General features: G+C 39.5%; 1 pseudogene; it reads right to left on the reverse strand.

Annotated features, from left to right (window-relative positions):
* The window catches only part of LOC124231914 (fatty acid desaturase 2-like protein FADS2B), a 46,709-nt pseudogene extending 27,934 nt beyond the window's left edge, over positions 1 to 18,775 (reverse strand).
* Positions 18,776 to 21,314: the final 2,539 nt, after the last annotated feature.

The raw sequence follows: 21,314 nt of genomic DNA on the forward strand, positions 1-21,314 counted from the left end.
GTTCCTGAGGGATGGACAGCGTCAGCACAATGAGGGGAAAATAAAGGGGACGTGAGACTTGGGTTAGTGTTAGCAAGTCCGACTTTACTGTGCACAAGTGTCGTTTATATATTTTTCAGGATTAGTACAGAAATAGTTCTACAAATATTCTCAGAGAGATAAGGAAGTAGAAGACGAGCACAAGAATATTTATTAGCATTCTATTCTATAGAGCATATGGTTAATGGTAGTCTTCTCCGCAATTAACTAGTGTTTGTTGTCTCTAAGCTAAAGGAGATAGGTACCTAGGCATCTGTTGTGATTCACGGTAAAGTTAAATCAAAGAGAGAAGGTCCAGGCCTCCGGACAGGACAGCAGTCTATCTGGTTACATCCTGGTGGAGCCATCCCTGCCTCCCTCAATCATTTATGCCATTAGTGTAGATGGTTAATGGGAACAAAAGGCGACTCCAGGGTGTCTTATCCCCAGGGCTATCTGCATTCTCAGCGGGCAGTTAAACCTCTTTACATTTTTGCGCCCTTTAGGGGGTGAAAGCATTCCTTTGTCTTTTAGATTGTGGAGCTAACAGTCCCTTAAGCACACTGCCGGAGAAAGTATCATTTTGTTAGTAAAGTAAAGGGCTGAAAAGCTAAGCTAAACTGTATATCTTCAAGAATAAAAAACAGAAATAAGTATAGACATAACCTTGCTAGAAAGCATGCATATAATTCAGAAAATATCAGGGGTGTTGGCTGGCCATTCTTCACCGAGGGGCATCCTTGCACCCCTCGGCCCTTCTACTCATCAATTATTTATTATTTATTGCTTTTAGGAGAAAACCTCTATAACATTTTAACAGAAAGCAGAAGGTCAAGAATAATATATAGATACTTCTTGATCATCCAATTAACCAACAAACTTAGAAGGACAATGCATATATATATTTAGACAAAGAACTGGAGGGAGAAGGAAACATTAACCAGACAGAGGCCATAAACCTAATTCGACATCTTATCTGGACAGGATTCCTTTCTGCTTGTCTCAAGTGGGACTGTGTGCTCCTCCGTTAATTAACTGAAAAATATCTTGAAAGTTACTTGCAGGTGGTCACATTCTCTTACTATATTTAATTTTCCCAGGAGGTAGTGCCTCCCAAGCAGCCACCCAAAGGAGTGAAAACGGGAGGCTCAGAAAGGAAAAGGAATGAAGGGCAATTAGAAGCAGCACAGGTTTCAGAACTACGTGAGAGGCTGGCCGGTTATTCTTCACCAAGGGGCGACCCTGCACCCCTCGGCGTTAATTGGCTGGACCCTGTCAAACAGCCGATCAAATGATGTAGCCACGGCTCCCAGCAATTCATATTTGATTCAACAAGGATTCATCAAATGTCCTGCTATGTGCCACTTGCTGGTTGTCCTTTATGGCAAAATCTATGCATTCTTAATTTTCGTATAATGAGATATAACCTCTGCTCTTGAACAATTCATGATTCGATGCATTGATAAATCTTGGTTGCTAAATGAATGAAAAATAAGAATGAGTGTTACCTGGCTGAGAGTAGAACTTCAGTTACTGAAGTGGTGTGGATAAAATTGGGCAGAGAGTAGCAACAGTCATGAATTAAATATTTACCATATACTAGGTCTTTTACACATTAACTTGGTTAGCTCTGTTTAGAATATTTCCATAAAAAAATTGTTATGCCCACTTTACAGACAAGAGAACTGGGGCCCAGTAAGATCTCGTGACTTGCTGGTGTGAGACACTGATGAGTAGCTTGCTAGGAAGCAGCAGGCAGCAGCTGAAACCAACCTAAAGAGAGAAGAAAAATGTCTAAGCTTTCCCCTGAAGATATTGCCTGGGCTTAGGGTGCCACTTACCTGAGAAACTGTGAGAAGAAAGGAAATGAATATTGTAATAGTCCAGCTATTGCCAAAATGCCACAACATTAGCCAAACCAGGGCTTCCAAAATCAAGATCTGGGCAAGGTGAAGGAAAAAGAACCCGAGATTGGCATTGAACATATTCATAGCCTCTAATTTCCTCCGCAATTCTTGGAAATCTTCCACCAACTGGGACTGCGAAATAAATGTTCAAGGAATGAATTAGTGCTATAAGGGGAAAAGAAACACAAATGAACATAATTAAGAGTTTATTTTATTAACTTACTAATGCCTTAACTTTGTGAATAGAAACTTGTTAATATTAATAAATTTAATTGGGAAGAAGTATAAGCAAGAAACAATGAACAAATAAAACCTTTAAAAAGGTTATGATAGGGGCCGGCCAGGGTTGTTATGGTTAAGTTCTTGTGCTATGACAGCAGCAACATGGCAGAGTGAACTGTTCCCTTTGTCTCTCCCTCTTTTGAATTACAAGTAAATTGACATTCACTGACCAATAGAGGAAGTCCACACAGCACAACAGGATGCCTGAGAGACATGCAGCTATACATCTGAGCATGGATAGACTGGCCCCACGGGAAGTGACAGACAGGTGAGCACTGCCTACTCTCCCCTGGTGGCCCTGTGTGTGCACAGAAACACTTCCCAACCTGGAACGAGTGCTCTGAAAATGGGTACATGCACCAGGGCGACTGTAGGAGGAGGTGGTGACAGCCATTAGCCTGCTCATGATCACTTTCCCAGCAGGGAGGTGGTGCCCACTGGGCCCCTACAGTGCCAAAGACTGGCCCTAGCTTGGTCTCAGGGAGGAAGCCCTGCCTGCCAAGCACAGGAGCCCCGTGGACTGCAAGCAGAGACTACATCAGATATACATGCTGGGGCAAGCACATTCCAGGCCCATGCAAGTGCCCACAGTGAGCACCAAAAGAGGAAATGTGTCCCAGTGTGGCTGTGGGAAAAGGCAGCGGCATCCCTTAGCCTGCTGGTGATCACTTTCATGGCAGGGAGGGGGAGCCCACCATGGCCCAGTCTTACCAAGGAATGGCACTAGCTCAGTCCAGAAAGAAAATCCTGCCGACCAATCACAGTCTCCACAAGCACCTGAATGCACCTCAGGCTTGGGCAAGCACCCATTGTACTCCCACAGCTCCCAGCAGATGAGGTGGGGCAAGAAACTCTGTTCCAGCTTCTTCCCAGCAGTGACAGATGGAGTCTGTGACCCAGTACTACCACAAATGCTGTGACAAAAGATTGGTTTCAGGGTCAACAGGGTGGCCTAGTAGTTAAGCTCACGTTCTCCACTTTGGTGGCCCAGGGTCCACTGGGTCAGATCCTGGGCACAGACCTACACACTGCATATCAAGACATGCGGTAGCAGGCATCCCACATATAAAATAGAGGAAGATGGGTAAGCCATTTGCTCAGGGCCAAGCTTCCTCAGCAAAAACAGGAGGATTGGTGACAGGTGTTAGCTCAGGGCTAATCTTCCTCAAAAATCAATCAATCAATCAATCAATAAAGATTAGTTCATCAAACACTATTAGAAAAAGCAACAACAATTCAGACCAGATAGAAAATGACAATTCTCCAGAAACCAACCCTGAAGCCATAGAAGTTAACAACCTAAATGACAGAGAATTCAAAATAGCTGTCATAAAGAAATTCAACCATTTACAAGAGAACACAGAAAGACAGTTCAAGCAGCTCAGGAATAAAATGAACCTCTTCAACAAAGAGATTGAAAGTATAAAAAAAGATGAAGCAGAAATTAATATGAAAAATGCAATTAATGAGAAAAGAAGTAATCTAGATTCCTTAAGAAGTAGAGCTGATGTATGGAGGAAAGAATTAGTGATTTAGACAATAAAAATATAGAAATTCTATAAGTGGAAGAGGAGATAGAACTAAGATTTAAAATGAAAGAACTAATTCTTTGAGAAATATATGACACAATTAGAAAAAGCAGGATAAGGATTACAGGTATTCCAGAGGGAGAAGAGTTGGAGAAATGAGCAGAGAGCTTGACCTAAGAAATAATAGCTCATCACTTCCCAAACCTGGGGAAGGTTCCAACTTTACAAATACATGAGGCTAATACAATGCCTAATTACATCAATGCTAAAAGACTTTCTCCAAGGCATATAATACTAAAAATGGGAAAAGTCAGTTACAAAGGAGAAATATTAAGTCCAGCAAGGCAGATGAAAATAAACTGCAAAGGACATCCTATCAAGCTTTCAGCAGATATCTTGGAACCAACACTACATTCTAAGAGAGAATGGAATGATATATTCAAAATACTGAAAGATAGAACGTTCAGCCAAGAATACGTTATCCAGTAAAACTTCCCTTTAGATGTGATGAAGAAATAAAAGTTTTGTCAGCCAAAAGCTGAGGGATTTTATCACCACTAGACTTCACCAACAAGAAATAATTAAAGATGCTCTCACACCAGAAACAAAAAGGCAAGGTCTACAAAGCTCTGAGCAAGGAGACAAATAGACAGACATGATCATAAAACTGCAGCCCTGTATCAGAACTGGGAGGCAAAGATACAATTGTAAGTTAAAAGATAAAGGGGAACTAGGCATCAAAAGTAACAATAAACACTTCAACTTGGTCTCAAAAACTCACAACATTAAAAACAGAACAATTTGTAACAGCAATAACTCACAAGGGGAGAGGAAAGGGAAGGAAGTTGCTTAGATTACTGGAGGTAAGAGGCTATGAGAAAATGTACAATCTCATCTATGAGATCGTTTATACAATCCTGATGGTAACCACCAAAGAAAAAATCAGAGCAGAGCTACAATTCACAAAAAGAGAGAAAAGTGAGAAAACCTCCTTAGAAAACCACCAAAATGAAATTGCAGTCAGAAATACAATGGGAGAGAAACAATGGAAACATAGAAAAATGAGAAAACAGGGGATAAAATGGTAGTATTAAGACCTCATATATCAATAATCATTCTAAATGTAAATACATTGAATTCTCCAATCAAAAGACACAGAGTAGCAGGATGATTAAAAAATAAGACCCAACAACATGCTGCTTCTAGGAAACACATTTCACCTCTGAAGACCAATATAGGCTTAGAGTGGAGGGATGGAAGACAGTACTCCAAGCAAATGGCAAACAAAAGAAAGGAGGGGTTGCCATCATTACATCAGACAGAGCAGACTTCAAGTTAAAAAAGACAATGAGAGACAAAGAGTGGCAGTGTATAATGATAAAAGTGACATTCCACCAAGAGGACAAAATACTAATTCATATATATGCACCCAACACAGGGACACCAAAGTACATAAAGCAATTATTAACAGACTTAAAGGAGGAAATTAACGGCAACACAATAGTAGTAGGGAATCTCAACACCCCACTACATCAAGGGACAGAACATCCAGACAAAAAGCCATGAGGAAATAGTAGATTTAAATGAAGCACTTGATAAGATGGATTTAACAGATATATACAGATCTTTCCATCCAAAACCAGCAGATAACACATTCTTCTCAAGTGCACGTGGATCATTCTCAAAGACAGACCATATGTTGGGAAAAAAGGCAAGCCTCAATACATTTGAGAAGGTTGAAATCATCCTGACCATCTTTTCTGACCATAAAACTATGAAACTAGAAATCAACTACAAGAAAAAAACTGGGAAGGACAGAAATATGTGGAAACTAACCAAATGCTATGGACATCCATTGGATCAAGGAAGAAATCAAAGTGGAAGGAAACTAGAAAATACCTAGAGAAAAACGAAAATGAAAATACAACATACCAGGTCTTACAGGATGCAGCAATGTCTGCCATAAGAGGGAAATTCATAGCAATACAGGGCCACATCAACAAGCAAGAAAAATCCCAAGTAAGTACTCTTAAAATGCACCTAATAGAAGTAGAAAAAAAAAAAGATGAAAAAAAGAAGCCCAAAGTCAGCAGAAGGAGGTAAATAATGAAAACCAAGAAGAAATGAATGAAATAGAGACCAAAAAACAGTAGAACTGAATTAAGGAAACTAAGAGCAGTTTCTTTGTGAAGACAAACAAAACTGACAAACCTTTTACCAGACTTACCAAGAAAAAAAGAGAGAAGCCTCACATAAATAAAATTTGAAATGAAAAAAAGAAATTAAAACAGTACTACAGAAATACAAAAGATTATAAGAGAATACTGTGAAAAGCTATATGCCCACAAATTGAATAATGCAGAAGAAAGGGATAAATTTCTAGACTCATACAACCACTTAAAACTGAGTCAAGAAGAAACAGAGAATCTGAGTAGACCAATCACGAGGAAAGAGATTGAAACAGTAATCAAAAACTTCCCAGAAAGCAAAAGACCAGGACCCAATGGCTTCTCAGGATAATTCTGCCAAACACTCAAAGATTTAATACCTATCTTTCTCAAACTATTTCAAAGAAGAAGATGGAATGCTTCCTAACTCTTTCTATGAGACTGAAATTACTCTGATACCAAAACTAGACAACGATGTCACAATGACGGAAAACTACAGGTCAGTATTGCTGATGAACTTAGATGCAAAAATCCTTAACAAAATATTGGCAAATCGAATATGGCAATGCATTAAAAGGATTGTACACCGTGGTCAAGTCAGATTTACTCCAAAGATGCAGGGATGGTTCAAAATATGCAAATCAATCAATGTGATACACCACGTTAACGAAATGAGGAATAATAATCACATCATCTCAATAGATGCAGAGAATGCCTTTGACAAAATCCAACATCCATTTATGATAAAAACTCCCAGTTAAATGGGTATAGAAGGAAATTACCTCAACATAATATAGGCCGTATATGAGAAACTCACAGTGAACATCATACTTAATGGTGAAAAATTGAAAGCCATCTGTTTCAGAATAGGAACAGGACGAGGGTGCCCATTCTCTCCACTCCTATTCCACATAGGACTGGAGGTTTTGGCCAGAAGAATTAAACAAGAGAAAGAAATAAAGGTATCTGAACTGGAAAGGAAGAACTGAAATTCTTGCTGTCTGCAGATGACATAATTCTATGTCTAGAAAAACCTACAGAATCCACCAGAAAACTATTAGAAATAATCAATAACTGCAGTGAACTTGTAGGGTACAAATCAACATAAAAGACTCAGTTGCATTTCTATACACTAACAATGAACTACCAGAAAGAGAAATCAAGAATACAATCCCATTTACAATCACAACAAAAAGAATAAAATATCTAGGAACAAACTTAATTAAAGAGGTGAAAGACCTCTACACTCAAAACTAGAAAACATTATTGAAAGAAATTGAAGGAGATATAATGAAATGGAAAGATATCACATGCTCATGGGTCAGAAGAATAAGCATAGTTAAAATGCCCACACTCTAAAGAAATCTACAGATTCATTGCAATCCCAATCAGAATCCCAATGACGTTCTTCCCCGAAATAGGACAAAGAAACCTAAAATTTACATGAAGCAGCAAAAGACCCCAAATAGGCAAAGCAATCTTGAGGAAAAACAACAAAGCTGGAGGCACCACAATCCCTGACTTCAAAATATAATTCAAAGCAATAGTAATCAAAGCAGTATCATGCTGGCACAAAAACAGACAAGCAAATCAAGGAAACAGAATTGACAGCCCAGAAATAAAACCACATATATATGGACAGTTAATTTTTGACAAAGGAGCCAAGAATGTACAATGTAGAATGGAAAATCTCTTCAGTAAATGTTGGGAAAACTGGACAGCCACATGCAAAAGAATGAAATTAGACCATTATCTTGCACCATACACAAAACTTAACTCAAATTGATTAAAGATTTGAACGTAAGACCTGAAACCGTAAAACTCCTAGAAGAAAATATAGGCAGTACACAAGTTGACATTGTTCCTAGCAAGATCTTTTCGAATACCATGTCTACTCGGGCAAGTGAAACAAAGAGAAAGTCAACAAATGTTATTACATCAGACTAAAAATCTTCTGTAAAGCAAAGGAAACCATGAACAAAATGAAAAGAGAACCCACCAACTGGGAGAAAAATATTTGAAAATCATTTATCCAACAAGGGATTGATCTCCAAAATATATAAAGAACCCATAGAACTCAACAATAAAAAAAACGAACAGCTCAGGGCTGGCCCTGTGGCCAAGTGGTTAAGTTTGCGTGCTCCACTGCAGGAGGCCCAGTGTTTCGTTGGTTCAAATCCTGGGCGCGGACATGGCACTGCTCATCAAGCCACGCTGAGGCAGCGTTCCACATACCACAACTAGAAGGACCCACAACGAAGAATATACAACTATGTACCGGGGACTTTGGGGAGAAAAAGGAAAAAATAAAATATTTAAAAAAAAAAAACAAAAACGAACAGCTCAATCAGAAAATAGCAAAGCATATGGACAGACATTTTTCCAAAGAAGATATACAGATGGCCAACAGACACAGGAAACAATGTTCAACATCAGTAATTATTAGGGTAATACAAATCAAAAGTACAATGAGATATCACCTCACATGGGTCAGAATGGCTATAATTACCAAGACAAAAAGCAACAAATGTTGGAATGGATTTGGAGAAAAGGGAACTTTCATCCAGTGCTGGTGGGAATGCAAACTGGTGCAGCCACTATGGAAAGTAGTGTGGATGTTTCTCAAAATATTAAAAATACAAGTAGCATATGACCCAGCTATCCCACTACTGAGTATTTACCCAAATAACTTGAAATCAACAACACAAAGAGATTTATGCACCCTTATGTTCATTTCAGCACTAACAATAGTAAAGACATGGAAGCAGCCCAAGTGTGCATCGACTGATGAATGGATAAAGAAGATGTGTGTATATATACAGACACACACACACACACACACACAATGGAATACTACTCAGCCATAAAAAAGACAAAATTTTCCCATTTGCAGTAACATGGATGGATATTCAAGGTATGATATTAAGTGAAATAAGTCAGACAGAGAAAGACAAATATTGCATGATTTCAATAATATGTAGAAGATAACAAATACAAGGAGAAAGAGAACAGATTAGTGGTTACCAGAAAAGGTGTTTGGAGGTGGGCGAAAGATAAAGGGGCACATATGTATGGTGATGGACAAAAATCAGGCTACTGGGGATGAACACAAGGAAGTATATTCATAAATAGATAAATAATAAAGTACACCCAAAATTACACATTGTTATAAAGAGTATGATCTCAATAAAATTAATTGAAAAACAGATAGAAGAAGATTGGCACAGATGTTAGCTCAGGGCAAATCTTCATCACACACACACACACACACACACGCACGCGGACACAAAATGTTATGATAATTTTTTTCTCTGGAGGAGAGAAAGATGAGTAGTGATTTGTAAACTGTCCTCAAACTGTTACAGAATTCTGTTAGTTTCTTTTACTGAGTGGGGGTTGGTCAGTAAAGACATACCTAAGTCTAACAGTTGTCTATAAAATCATCAGTATTATTTCAGGTGTCGAGTGATCTCTGGCTAGGCTCTGGGGAACTCTGTTGTCTATATGGACCTGTGTTACTGTAGTTAGTGGTACAGTTTACAAAGCGTTTTCAATGTCATCACCTGTTTATATGTGCACATGGCTCTTGCATAGAAGATGAACAAGACAAATGTAATTCACTTAGATTAGCTCAAAGGATGCCTTTGCCGTGAGCTGTTCAATGGATCTACAGAAACAAGATACAGAGTATCCAATGACATTAGTGTGTGTCTGCTGGCTGAAGGGGTCCTGGTCCTGTGGGCAAGTAGTATGTATATGTGCGTGTGTGTGTAGGTATAATGCCAGCGTTCATTTACAAGTTTGCCACATTATACTGGAGAGTCAGTGCAAAGGCTGGAAAGAACTATATCTTAGCTTAATGACTAGAATGGGTTTAAAATCAGGACAGTTGAGAAAGTGACCAGGGTATAAGAAAGAGAGCAGGATTGTTCAGATGTAACAAAGGTGAGAAATTTGAAACAAAAAAGAGAAAGAGTTATGAACATAATTCTAGAAGGCAAAAATTTTATTTCAAAATTTACTGATGCAATTTTTAAAACATCTGCCTTGGAAAAGTCTGGATGGGCTAATCTCTCAAGACCCCATCAACCTTGAAATTCTGATGGCCATCGATAATTATAATGTCATGTCTAGAGTGCCTCTCAGCCTTGTCATCTTTTCCAACTCACTTATTGTACGGAGTAGGGGATCACCAAAGCCCAGAAAAGTGACAGATCTGAAATTTTCAACAAGTCAGTGACAGATCCTGGAGTTAAACTTATGCTTCCTGACCCCCAGTTGCATGCTCAAACACTAATTTTCTCTATATACATATTTCTGTCTGTATATATATATGTAGACGTACTAAAGAAAATTTATGGTAGACTTTTAGCCCCAGAGTCTAACACTGTTTTAGATTATGAATGATTATCTCATAGCTCTCAGCCACTAGTGGTAATTTATTTTTCATAGAGAAAGTTTATTTGAAAAATAATTGTGCTTTGCATCCTCTTCCCTTTTTAACCTAGGACTACCTGCCCTAAATGATAGGGACATATCTAGAGGTTTATCGACTACTAGTGTCACCACTGAGTTCATGTTATTGACAGTATCTAAAATTTGTTTAGCATTGTCTATGTTCCAGACCCTGTGCTTTTAAGGCCTTTAACTCTTTCAACAATCTCCCAATAACTTTTGTGAGTTTGGTGCTATTGTTGTTGCGATTTTATAGGCAGAGAAACAGAACCACAGAGAGGTTTGGTAGCCGACCTAAACGCACACAACTTGTGACTGAGCTGGGTTGTGAGTCCAGGCTGTCCACCCACAGAGCACACTCATCTAAATAAAGAGCTGAGCTTCCTGACACACAGCCTTGTGGGATGAACGGGATGCATGGGGACCTAAGGAGGGAGCCTGAGTGTTCCTCTCAGGGCTGCAGCTAACCAGCTCTGTGACCTCAGATGCCTCCTGTCCCTGTGTGAGCTTGTTTCCTCATTTCTTACAGCAGAAACATAATCTTTATTCTATCTGCCTCACAGTGATATATTATCAGCACTTTGTGAAAATTATTTTACAAGAATTATACAAATGTAAGCTAATTCAAAAAACACATTGTTATAAAATGAAATGTTCAATATTAATAAAAATCCCTTCAAGGTTAATGCAAAACAATCCTAGGGAATTTTTAGTCTTCTAGTGACCCTGTCCTTTGAAAGATAATATATCAGGTAGCTGAAGTGTTAGACAAAGAAAGAGTTGTGCCTTGCCTTGGGGATATCTAAGGAATTGGTCCAGAAAGAAGTGACTTGGAGTCCCAGTTCTTTCACACACCAGCTATGGGAATTTCAGAGAGTGATTTATTTGCCCTGAACTATATTTTCTCAAATGTAAAAAGGGTTGTAGATAAGATATTCACATCTTTCATTCAATGGCTATTTATAAAGTTCTTAGTGCATGTCTGATCTTGCACCGATAGATCCTGAAGACAGAGATGAGCAAAATAGACATATTCTCTGCTTTCACGGACCTTTGTTTCACAGCAAACATAGATACAAACGTCAAACAAATAATTACAACCAGTCACGGGAAAAAATACAGCCGCAATTTGCCTGACATCAAGTAGGTGCTTAGAGACCTGCAGTTACTGTTTGGGTGGGAACCAAAAATTCCATTCCTTTGTTTTACAGAGGTTTAAGAGCTCTGAGGGTTTAAGGAAGAGGACATTGTTTTTGATACATGCAGAATCCACTCCTTCATGCTATGGTAGGTCCACCTTGGCATGTTGACTGATTTCTCACAGAAAACGATAAGTTGGCCCTGAAATATACCTTGTCCCCATCCTCTCCATACTCTTGAGTCCTTAGACCTCACTCACATTTTTGTTTCTCTCCTGGCTGGGCTCTCCTGGAGCAAGCTCTCCGATGAGCAGGGGCTTAAGGTACAACTGCACAATGTCAAGCTTCGGGTGTGTGGCTCTGAAGACATCCTGTAAATCAGAGAGGATTGTTAGAGGCTTAAAAGAGACCTGTTTATCCACAAATTAGTCCCCTTCCTTATCTCATCCTCTGCCCAACTTCGGAACCAATACCAGCTCTGTTATAGAGGATTTGTTTCTCACTGCAGGTTGATGCTTCAAGTTTATCAATGTTACCCTTGGAAACCCTCTCTGAAAACCTCATGGTGGAGATCCACCTACTGAATTCACTGCTTCACTAGGCAAGTCCAGGTTATCCCCAAGTGTTAGAAGAGATCACTGCTCATTTTATTGAGCACCAGAAGAAATTGTTGGCTTGAGTTAATGGGCTACGATGAAACTTCAATGTCCAACATCATGGTTGGTGTGGAAGTTGCTTACACCATCTGAGGCATGCAGCAACCAAGACTGTCTGTGCAAATCATATCTCCCACCAAAGTCTCCCTCTTGTGTCTTGCCAAAGGCCCAGGGGAATGAGACTCTTGAATTAAGTTCTTTCTGAAGAAAGGTTAAATTTGATGATGGTAGCTTAAAACAAATGCATAAGAGAGCCTAGGAGCAAAGCCCTTGAGCTCTAGGTTGTCCAAAATAGCACATTCTTGGCTAAGTTTGTTATTGAGGGAGTCTTCTCACTCTTCCTAAAAAGCACTAGGGCAGTCTCTGCAGGGTCTTGTGACAATCAGGCACAGAACACAGTTGACCAACTATATTTCATTCCGTTGTTTACAACTCTTCCATGTATTTCTGTTGCATTTAGGATTTTTCTCTCTCAGGTCCCATGGTAGGTAGCAACAACAAGTGCCTATGAGAAGCAGCAGTGGTTCCTATATAGTGGTTCCTGCTTATGTTTGGAAGGAAGAGAAATTCTCTTCCAGCCTATGGATTTAAATGGCTTTGGGGGAAGGCTGATTCTCTAAGAGAAAGATGCTAGAGTTCTTGCTATTATGGCACTGGGGACAGTAGTGATTAAAAATGAAATATGACCAATGTTGTAACTGGAGTACGTGGAAGCCACAGACATTACTCTGGAGTGCTGGTGTTTCATAATACTAAGAAAGTGTAACCTGGCGCAGCCTTCCTACATCTAAAATCTGGCTTGGCAACTTACTAGCTCTGTAATGGTGGATGAGTCTCTTGCCCTGTCCCTGCTTGTATTTTGTCTTCTCCAACATGGGAGTGATGATAAAAATAATTCAGTTCATTAAGTTATTGTAAGGATTATGTGACTTAATTAGAATCTGATTTGCATATAGTAAATTCTCCTTGTATAATGGCTATCTTTCTTATATTTATACCTCTAGTGATAAGAACTCACTGCCTACCATCTGTTCAATACAGCAATCCAGAGATTTTACTCCTAAACCTGAGTGCCTAATGGAGAGTGAGTTCTGACTTAGTGAACATAATGAGTCCTCCATCTTCAAATGGTATAAGAAGAATTATATACAACTCTATTCATAAGAAGGTGCTCCTAGAGTGAATAAGGTTAACTAGAATGGTGAAGTTATCTAAGCCAGATATTCATGTCTGTTTAGACTCCTCCAGCCTGTTTACTCATCCATTCCCTCATCATTTGTTATAATTTATGTCTCCTAGATATCCTTGGCACTTATCCCGTCTTCTCCCTTCCTGTTGCACATGCCTTCCTCAGGCCTTCAACATGTTCCCTGGACTCCTTCCTTCATTTTGAATGACTCTTCTCTTAACTGCCAGGCTGCGTTGTCAGAAAGGCAGCGTCTTCTCATGGCTCACTTTCACCTATTAGCCCTTTGGTACTTCTCTCTCTACTGCTCTACCTACTTTTCAGTTTGAATCACTGTTCAAACGAGAATCAGAGTATTTAAGACATTTTGACAACCCAGAGGAGATGCATTTATAGCTTTCCTTTCATCAACAGCCTAGAAACCTTGGTGGATTTTGTTGTTATGATTGTGGATGGAGGGGGCGATGCTGTGCTAGAGAAATGTCATGTGTAGCTGAAGGAGAGGAAGACATACAGTCAGGATAAAATGCAGACTGCTTAGCTCAGCACCCAAGACACTTCCTCCCTCGCCTCCTTCTCTTTACTCTTCCCCCACCTCTTCCCTCGGTTCATCTTCTCCTCCTCCTTCTCCTCTTTTCATACTCACACCATGACAGTCACTGACATTCACTAAGGACATACTATTTGCTGATATTGTGCTAAGACAAAGTGGCATCCATAAACTTCCTTTTATGGGAGTGTCTAAGCTGAGATGCCCACTTTGGCTGTGTGCTTACTCATGACACAAATCATATGTGTACTCCACCTTTGTACACATCCTCTCTTCCCACTGCCCTAGTCTTGCCTCTATTGGTTTTACTCATTTCAAGCAATTTGGAATTCTCTTTTTTGGAGCTGTACACAAATCTACCCTCCTTCACAATAAATCCTCCAAATAGTTGAAATGGACTTTGCTGTATTTCCTCTAAGTTTTTGTCTTCCCTTCCCTATTATATTGAGCTTTGGCTGTCATGAGAAAGAACTTGAGTTTCTTAGTGTCCCTCCTTGACTGTGGTGTCCAGAGACAGGTGTGGGCTGATCAGCACATAGGATCATAAACCTGCTTCCTTTGTTCCAAACGTGCTGCTCATGGACACACATCACAAGACTGCAATTATCTCTTTCAGGGAGGCTGGAACACACCATTCCTGTATATAAAACTTGCGGCTAGTTTATGTATGGGCTCCTTTACCTCTTTTGCCCTTCCCCATACCTCTTGCCCGCTGGTAACTATCTATCTGTTTCTTTATCCATTGCTGGTGAACGTGATGCAGTCTACATGGAAACTGGCATATAATAATGTATACCTGAAATTTACACAATTTTATAAGTCAACATTACCTCAATAAAATGACTTAAAGGAAAAGAAATGCATGCGCCCAAATTTCTCTAAGAAAACTGCAACTGTTTTGTATACGTTATTATATCCCACTTAAAAAAATCTTTGATTAAATTCAAGCATTTCTGGGGAAAGAAGCAAAAAAAAATTATTGTGGCTATTTATTTATATGTATTTCCTGTCATCAAATGCTTCGTGATCCTCATTGTAATGATTACAAAATAGCCCAACATGTGGATATATTGTGATCCATATAATCAGTTCTTGGTCTTATAGGTTGTTTCTGACTTTTCTGAGTTGAGCTATTCCAGGTAGGAAGACCTGGCCTAGGCTCTAGTTTTTGGCACTGAGTCGGTAGCTTTAAATCATGTAGTTTGGAAACAATCAGACAACTCATATGTGCCACAATAGGAGCTGATATGCCAATTTTTTTTATGAACTTATTTCCCTCAGTATGGTCTTTGGAGAAAATTACAACCCATCTCAGGAGAAGTAAGTAATAATAAAACACAGGAGGGGCATTTTTTGAGTGTTTAAGCTGTGCCAAGCACCAAAGGGATCACTTTATTTTATCTCCACTGATTTTTATAACAATACTGAGATGAAGGTATTCTTGTTCCCACTTTCCAGAGAAAGGAGCCAAGGCTCCAAGAGCTTTAGTAACCTCCTCAGGAGATTCCTAGTGATGGAGCCCAGATGCAAAACAGTCCTGTTTCATTCCCAAACCTCTACTCTTTATCCTTAAAAAGGCTGGAAACCTAATAAGGATTTTAGAATGGTGACTACATGAATGAATTAATTAATGACCCTATGGGACAGAGTACTTAGGTATTATGATTCACCTTTGATGAGGATGGACGATTGAAGAATATTTCTGTGTAAATAAGAAAAGGGTACTCATTCTGGGAAGATGCAGCCATGGGTCCAGGGCTGGCACACAGAGTCCATACTTTGGTCCATATTTGCCTTTCAGGGTGCAACCTGTAAACACCTCTTAAGTTCTAGAGTAAGCATTGACCTCATGCCCTCTGACTTTATGTTCTGCCCCCTTCACTAGAGAGCACGATGCCTCTCCACCCTTCCAGGACCCCTCTGTTCCCAATCAGATGACAACAAATATAATCAGATTTCTAAGCTGGTATTAAACAGGATGTAAAATTCACAAGCTGAGGTACGGATAGTGGTGATATGAATAATAATAGTTACAATTTAATAAACTTTATTAAGTGTCTGACATTATGCTAATCACTTTATGAGCATTAGTCATATTTACCATAAACCAGTTATAGGGAAGGTCATTGCCATTTTGAAGATTATGGAACTGAGGTTCAGACCCTGTTAATATCTTACCCAGGTTCACATAACCAATTCTAAAGCTCAGGGTCCCCATACTCTGAGGAGCCCTGGAGTGCGGTGCTTGTCAGAATTCTCCTGCACCTTCACATTCTTCTTGAGTCACCTTCCTTTGGAGTAGATTGTCTATGAACGTTTTTGGCTTTACATTCCTAAAGTCTGAGGTACATTGCTGGCCATGCCCAGAATTTTCATTCTAAAGTTATGAATTCTAAAGAAAATTCTAAAAAAAATGGATATTTTTCCCTAAGGTTCCGATGATTTGATTTTATTAATCAATTCCTCCTGTTGACTAGAATTGGATTCAGTATCATGGTCTTTTCCTAAGTTCTGGGAGATGAAAGTCACCACCAAATTACAGATTTATTAGCTGACCTGCCTCAAGATGAATGAGTGTATCAGTTATTTTCATGGTGGTCTGACTTGTGTCACAAAAGCATTATCCACATTATCTCCGAGTTGTGGGAATAATGGGATGGGTTAGACAGGGATCTGTAGTATTTTTTTCTCATTTTATTTTTGTTAATATTCTTCCTTTATTGTTTTATTTTAGTTTTTAAATTTCCTTTTGGTGAGGAAGATTGGCGTGGAGCTAACATTTGTGCCAATATTCAACTATTTGGTATGTGGGACACTGTCACAGCATGTCTTAATGAGAGGTGTACAGGTCCATGGCTAGAATCCAAAGCTGTGAACCCCTACCACCACAGCAGAGTGTGCCAACTTAGCCACAACACCACTGTGCTGGCCCCTCTCTCTTATTATTTTTGCACAACTGCTTTCCACCTTGCTTCTTCTACCCTCAGCTTTCTGGATTCCTACACAGCAAGTATCTTCCTGACACACACAATACTCCTCTCTTGCTCCAAGCTCATGCTCCTTTTCCCAGGAAAAGGTTGAACTTTGTTTAAGAAATAACAGATCTGACAGAAGTGGTGAGGAACTAGCAAGGTATGTTCATGAAGGAATAAATCTGACTGCAGAATCAAGACAGAAAGCTAGAAGAAGATCCTGGCCAGAGAAAGGAGATGAGAATTGTGGAAAAAAGATGCAGATCCCATCAAAAGACAAAATCTTGCTTACTTTGCAAATTTGCCCAGCGAATACTTAGTCTGTTATTGTTAGCGCAGTACCATTTGCAGAGTAGTGCTTAGTGAATCAGTGTTTTCAATCCTATGCTTTGAAACCAGCTGGAGAATTTATATACTATACTGTGAAAACAAAGGTAATAAAGTAAAAAACTGCCAGGTTTTATATTTCTGCCCAATTACATATTATTTTCAGAGTTTGGGTTATTTATTTGGCTCCTCTAATTCTCTGTTTCTCTATCTGTACAATGTGCAGAATAAAATTCCTAACTGGGATAAAACAAACTTACTTGTAGAATATTGTAAAAGAGATTCCTAAGTGAATTAAGGGTTTGAGAGAGCTCCCTATGAAAGAGTAAATGGAAATTTAATTTGGTAAGGACTCAGCTGTAAAAGGCTCTTTGGTCAAAAACCTACCTAATTCCAAATTTGGCACTATTACTTGCTGGCTGTATGACACATTATTTACCTCTTTGAATATTAATTTTCCCTCTGTAATATGGGATAATATCCACCTTCCTCATGGTGAGGTCAAAGTGAGGTGAATCATTTGAATGTGTCTAGAGTATTCTAGGCATCCAATAAACTTATAGTTGTTTTTTCCTTAGCCATTTTGGTGGCGGACGGTGATGAGGAGAAGCAGTGAAGAAAAGTAGAAAGACTAGAATTTCAGAAAGATACAGGTTTTGAATCTGAGATCTGCTGCTGGGTGACCTTGGGCCAGTCACGTAATGTCTCTCATTTCAATTTTTTCATCTGTAAAAGAGCGTTGTATTACCTGTATTACACTGAATCAGCTGCAGGATGCAAGAGAGCTCTAGAAAGTTTAAAAACCTATGTAATTCTAGGTTTTCATCATTGATGTTAACCTTTTGATGCCTAACAGGTGAACCTCTGTCTTTACTTTAGACACTCCAATTATAAGAGTATGAGAAATTTTTACTTGTGTGTAGACATATTTGTCCGGATTTTAATCACCTATTGGTAAATTTCTTGTTACAAAAAAAGTGACTCCACTTCAAAAGGAAACAAAATGTCAAGAACACAACAAAACTCAGAATACACAAACATGCTATCCACAACTTCTGAGTCCATCCCCAAACTAGTGCTAGATTTTAAGGCTTAATTTGCACCCAAATTCCTGTTGGATAGGAATCCTGAAAAATTGGTTTTGGGGGAGAGGAGCGATTGTGGTGCCTGCACACGTTCTCGAAGTACTTTTGGGAAGAGAACCAATGTCCTAATCACACAGCAGCTGGAAGACAGAGAGGACAGAACTTTGAGTTCCTTACCATGGCATCGTCCCCGGCATAGTGGTTGAGGACCCAGCGGCCACCTGGATGCCTCTTGGCCCAGCCAGTGACATCGTAGACCTTGTGATTGATCACCAGCCACTGGTCAGACTCCTGATTGTGTCTCTGGATCTCCTGCCAGCTGTATGTGTTAAGGATTTTTCTGGGTGTGTCACAGCACTTCCCATTTGCCTCCTGCTTTACAGAAGCCTTGGCTTTCTTATTTGCTACTGGTTTCCAGTTCCCTTGAGGTTTTTCATACAGGTAAGGCTGACTCTTTCCTACAAGTCTCCCATTGCCCTCATATTTCTCCTCAAATTTCATCATCACTGAACCTCTGGGATTTCTGAGTTGACTCTTGAAATTTCTAATCCTCCCCTGTGACTGGAATATTAAAATGACCCTTTTCCTCTCCTCTTATTCCATTGCCATGTTATGCCTACACAGAAAAAATTTCAGCTTAGTTGTCTGCTCACAAACCTGACAGTAAACACTTTCCCGGCCTCTATCTTCTCTATCCTGAATCTTTTCTGCCCCGATGGAGCCTGTGTCCCCTTTTCTCCTGGGAGGTTGGCCCACCTGTCTCTCTTCACTTCTCTCCTTCTTGGCTGATCTCTTAGTAGCATCCTCCTTCTTTATTAAATGTCCCTTAGTATGGATCTGAGGCCAATGGCAGTGGGGCTGAATGTTGTGGTGTGACCCAGGAAGGAGGGGCTAGGCTCGGGTCACATGACTGCCCTGTTAGGTGTCTTGCTGGGTTGGCTTCACCTGCTCTCTGACCTGCATGTGAATGGAGATATTTAGATTTCTTAATTGAACATGTGAGTCTTTCTAATCTTCTTCAAAAACATTTTTTCAAAGACAGGTTTAGGTTTACCCAAAAAGAAAATCAACAGTAAACCAGTTTCTCTCTTTTACTTCCCTTTGAAAGCTGACTAAATCTATCAATATGCCTAAAGAAAATAGCAACTCACATTTGCTAGCACACAGGATGATTTTCACAACCCTTGTCACATGCTGTGTCTGATTGAATTTACACAGTGTTCTTTTCAGGAAGGTGCTATTAGTGTCCCATTTTCCAGGTGAGAAAAAATAGGCTGAAGATCTCAGGTATCTGCCAGAGTCACCCTGCCAGTGAGAAGTAAACGGGGGCATGAATTCAGATTTTCTGATTAAAATCCCAAACTACTTCCACTCTGTTCTCCAAACCAAGTGTCTAGACATATACATGTAATAACAACTTGATTCAGCGGTTTAGAAAAGAGGCAGAAAGAGACATTCCAGGGTGGTGGTGGAGGTGGGGTTAGGACAAGGGTCTTAATTTTAAGACAACAGGCATCATGAAATAATAGAAAAAGCCCATTTTCATATTTGGGAATCAGTCCCAAGTGAATGAGCAGTAACTCGGGCCAAGATTTATGTACTAAGGGTTTTATTCTAGTGCTATTAATAATTGTTAAAAATCAGGGCCGGCCCAGTGGCACAGTGGTTAAGTTTGCACATTCCACTTCTCCGCAGCCCAGGGTTCACAGGTTCGGATCCCAGGTGTGGACATGGCACTGCTTGGCAAGCCATGCTGTGGTAGGCATCCCACGTGTAAAGTAGAAGAAGATGGGCACGGATGTTGGCTCAGGGCCAGGCTTCCTCAGCAAAAAGAGGAGGACTGGCAGTAGTTAGCTCAGGGCTACTCTTCCTCAAAAAAAATAAAATGATAAAATAATTGTTAAAAATCAGTAATGGCCTAGATGTCTAACAATAAAGAACAAGGCTGATTAATTATGCATATATTGAATATTATATAGATATTAAAAACAAAGCTTTAAGAATTTTTAATGGCGTGGATTCATGTTTGAGATACAACCAGTGAAGAAATCATTTGATAAAATGCTATTTACTGAATAGTATATGATTGGAGGGGAAAATGCCAAAATGTTGGCATTAGTTCTCTTTGGACTATAATGTTATTGAAGTTTGTTTCTTATTATTCTCCATGGTATTTTCCAGATTTTCTACAAATGAATACATGCTATTTTTATAATTTGGAAAAAAGCAAGGTTTTTAAAAATAAAATAAAATAGGGCACCAAAGAAAGAAAGAAAAGCATGGAGTTTGGAGCTGGTTGGGCCTGGGATCCTTTTTCAGCTCTACCACTTATTATCAGTAGAACATCATGCAAATTCCCTTACTTCTTCGGGGTTTGGTTTTCCTATCTGTACAATGAAAGAATAAGCACAATTTTCAGGATTATAGTCAATTAACATAAGTGCCATGGTATTTACAAAAACCCTCAGTAGTTTCCATGATTTCTGGACAGGAGTCTCACAAAGCCCTCATATGTACATTCGGTTCACTTGGTGTGTTAAATACATCAATTCATGATAACTCCAGGATTTCAGTGTAAGTGACATTTGAGGGCAACAGTCTGGTTGGAAGTTTGTTGGTGACAGGTAAGGGGCTTGTTCAGGGGAGATGGCAGACACCTCATGTAATCTTGAGATCATGTCATTTTGTCATAACACACAATGCAGACACACTGGTGGGAAGCATGCATGTGTGTTATTCGAGGGAGGTATCTAACGACCTTCACATCCCTCCTCTGGTGTTACCATTGGCAACACTTGGTGCATAGCAGGGGCTCTGGAATTGCTAGTTTCCTGTCTGTGCCTGCTCGGATATCAACTAGACTGCAAAGATATCTACCCATTCCTTTAAAACATTTGCTCAGGTTTTATTTTGGAGGCAGGGAGGCTGTTTGCAATGCTGGAAACAACATAAACTTTGGAGCCAGAAAAATCTAAGGTGAGCGTTTTTGCACCAGATTCTTATCATCCTTGTACCTCAGCTTTCTTTCTGTTAAAAAGGA

This window comes from Equus quagga, unplaced genomic scaffold (genome assembly GCF_021613505.1).
Source record: "Equus quagga isolate Etosha38 unplaced genomic scaffold, UCLA_HA_Equagga_1.0 HiC_scaffold_118_RagTag, whole genome shotgun sequence".
Lineage (NCBI taxonomy): Eukaryota > Metazoa > Chordata > Mammalia > Perissodactyla > Equidae > Equus > Equus quagga.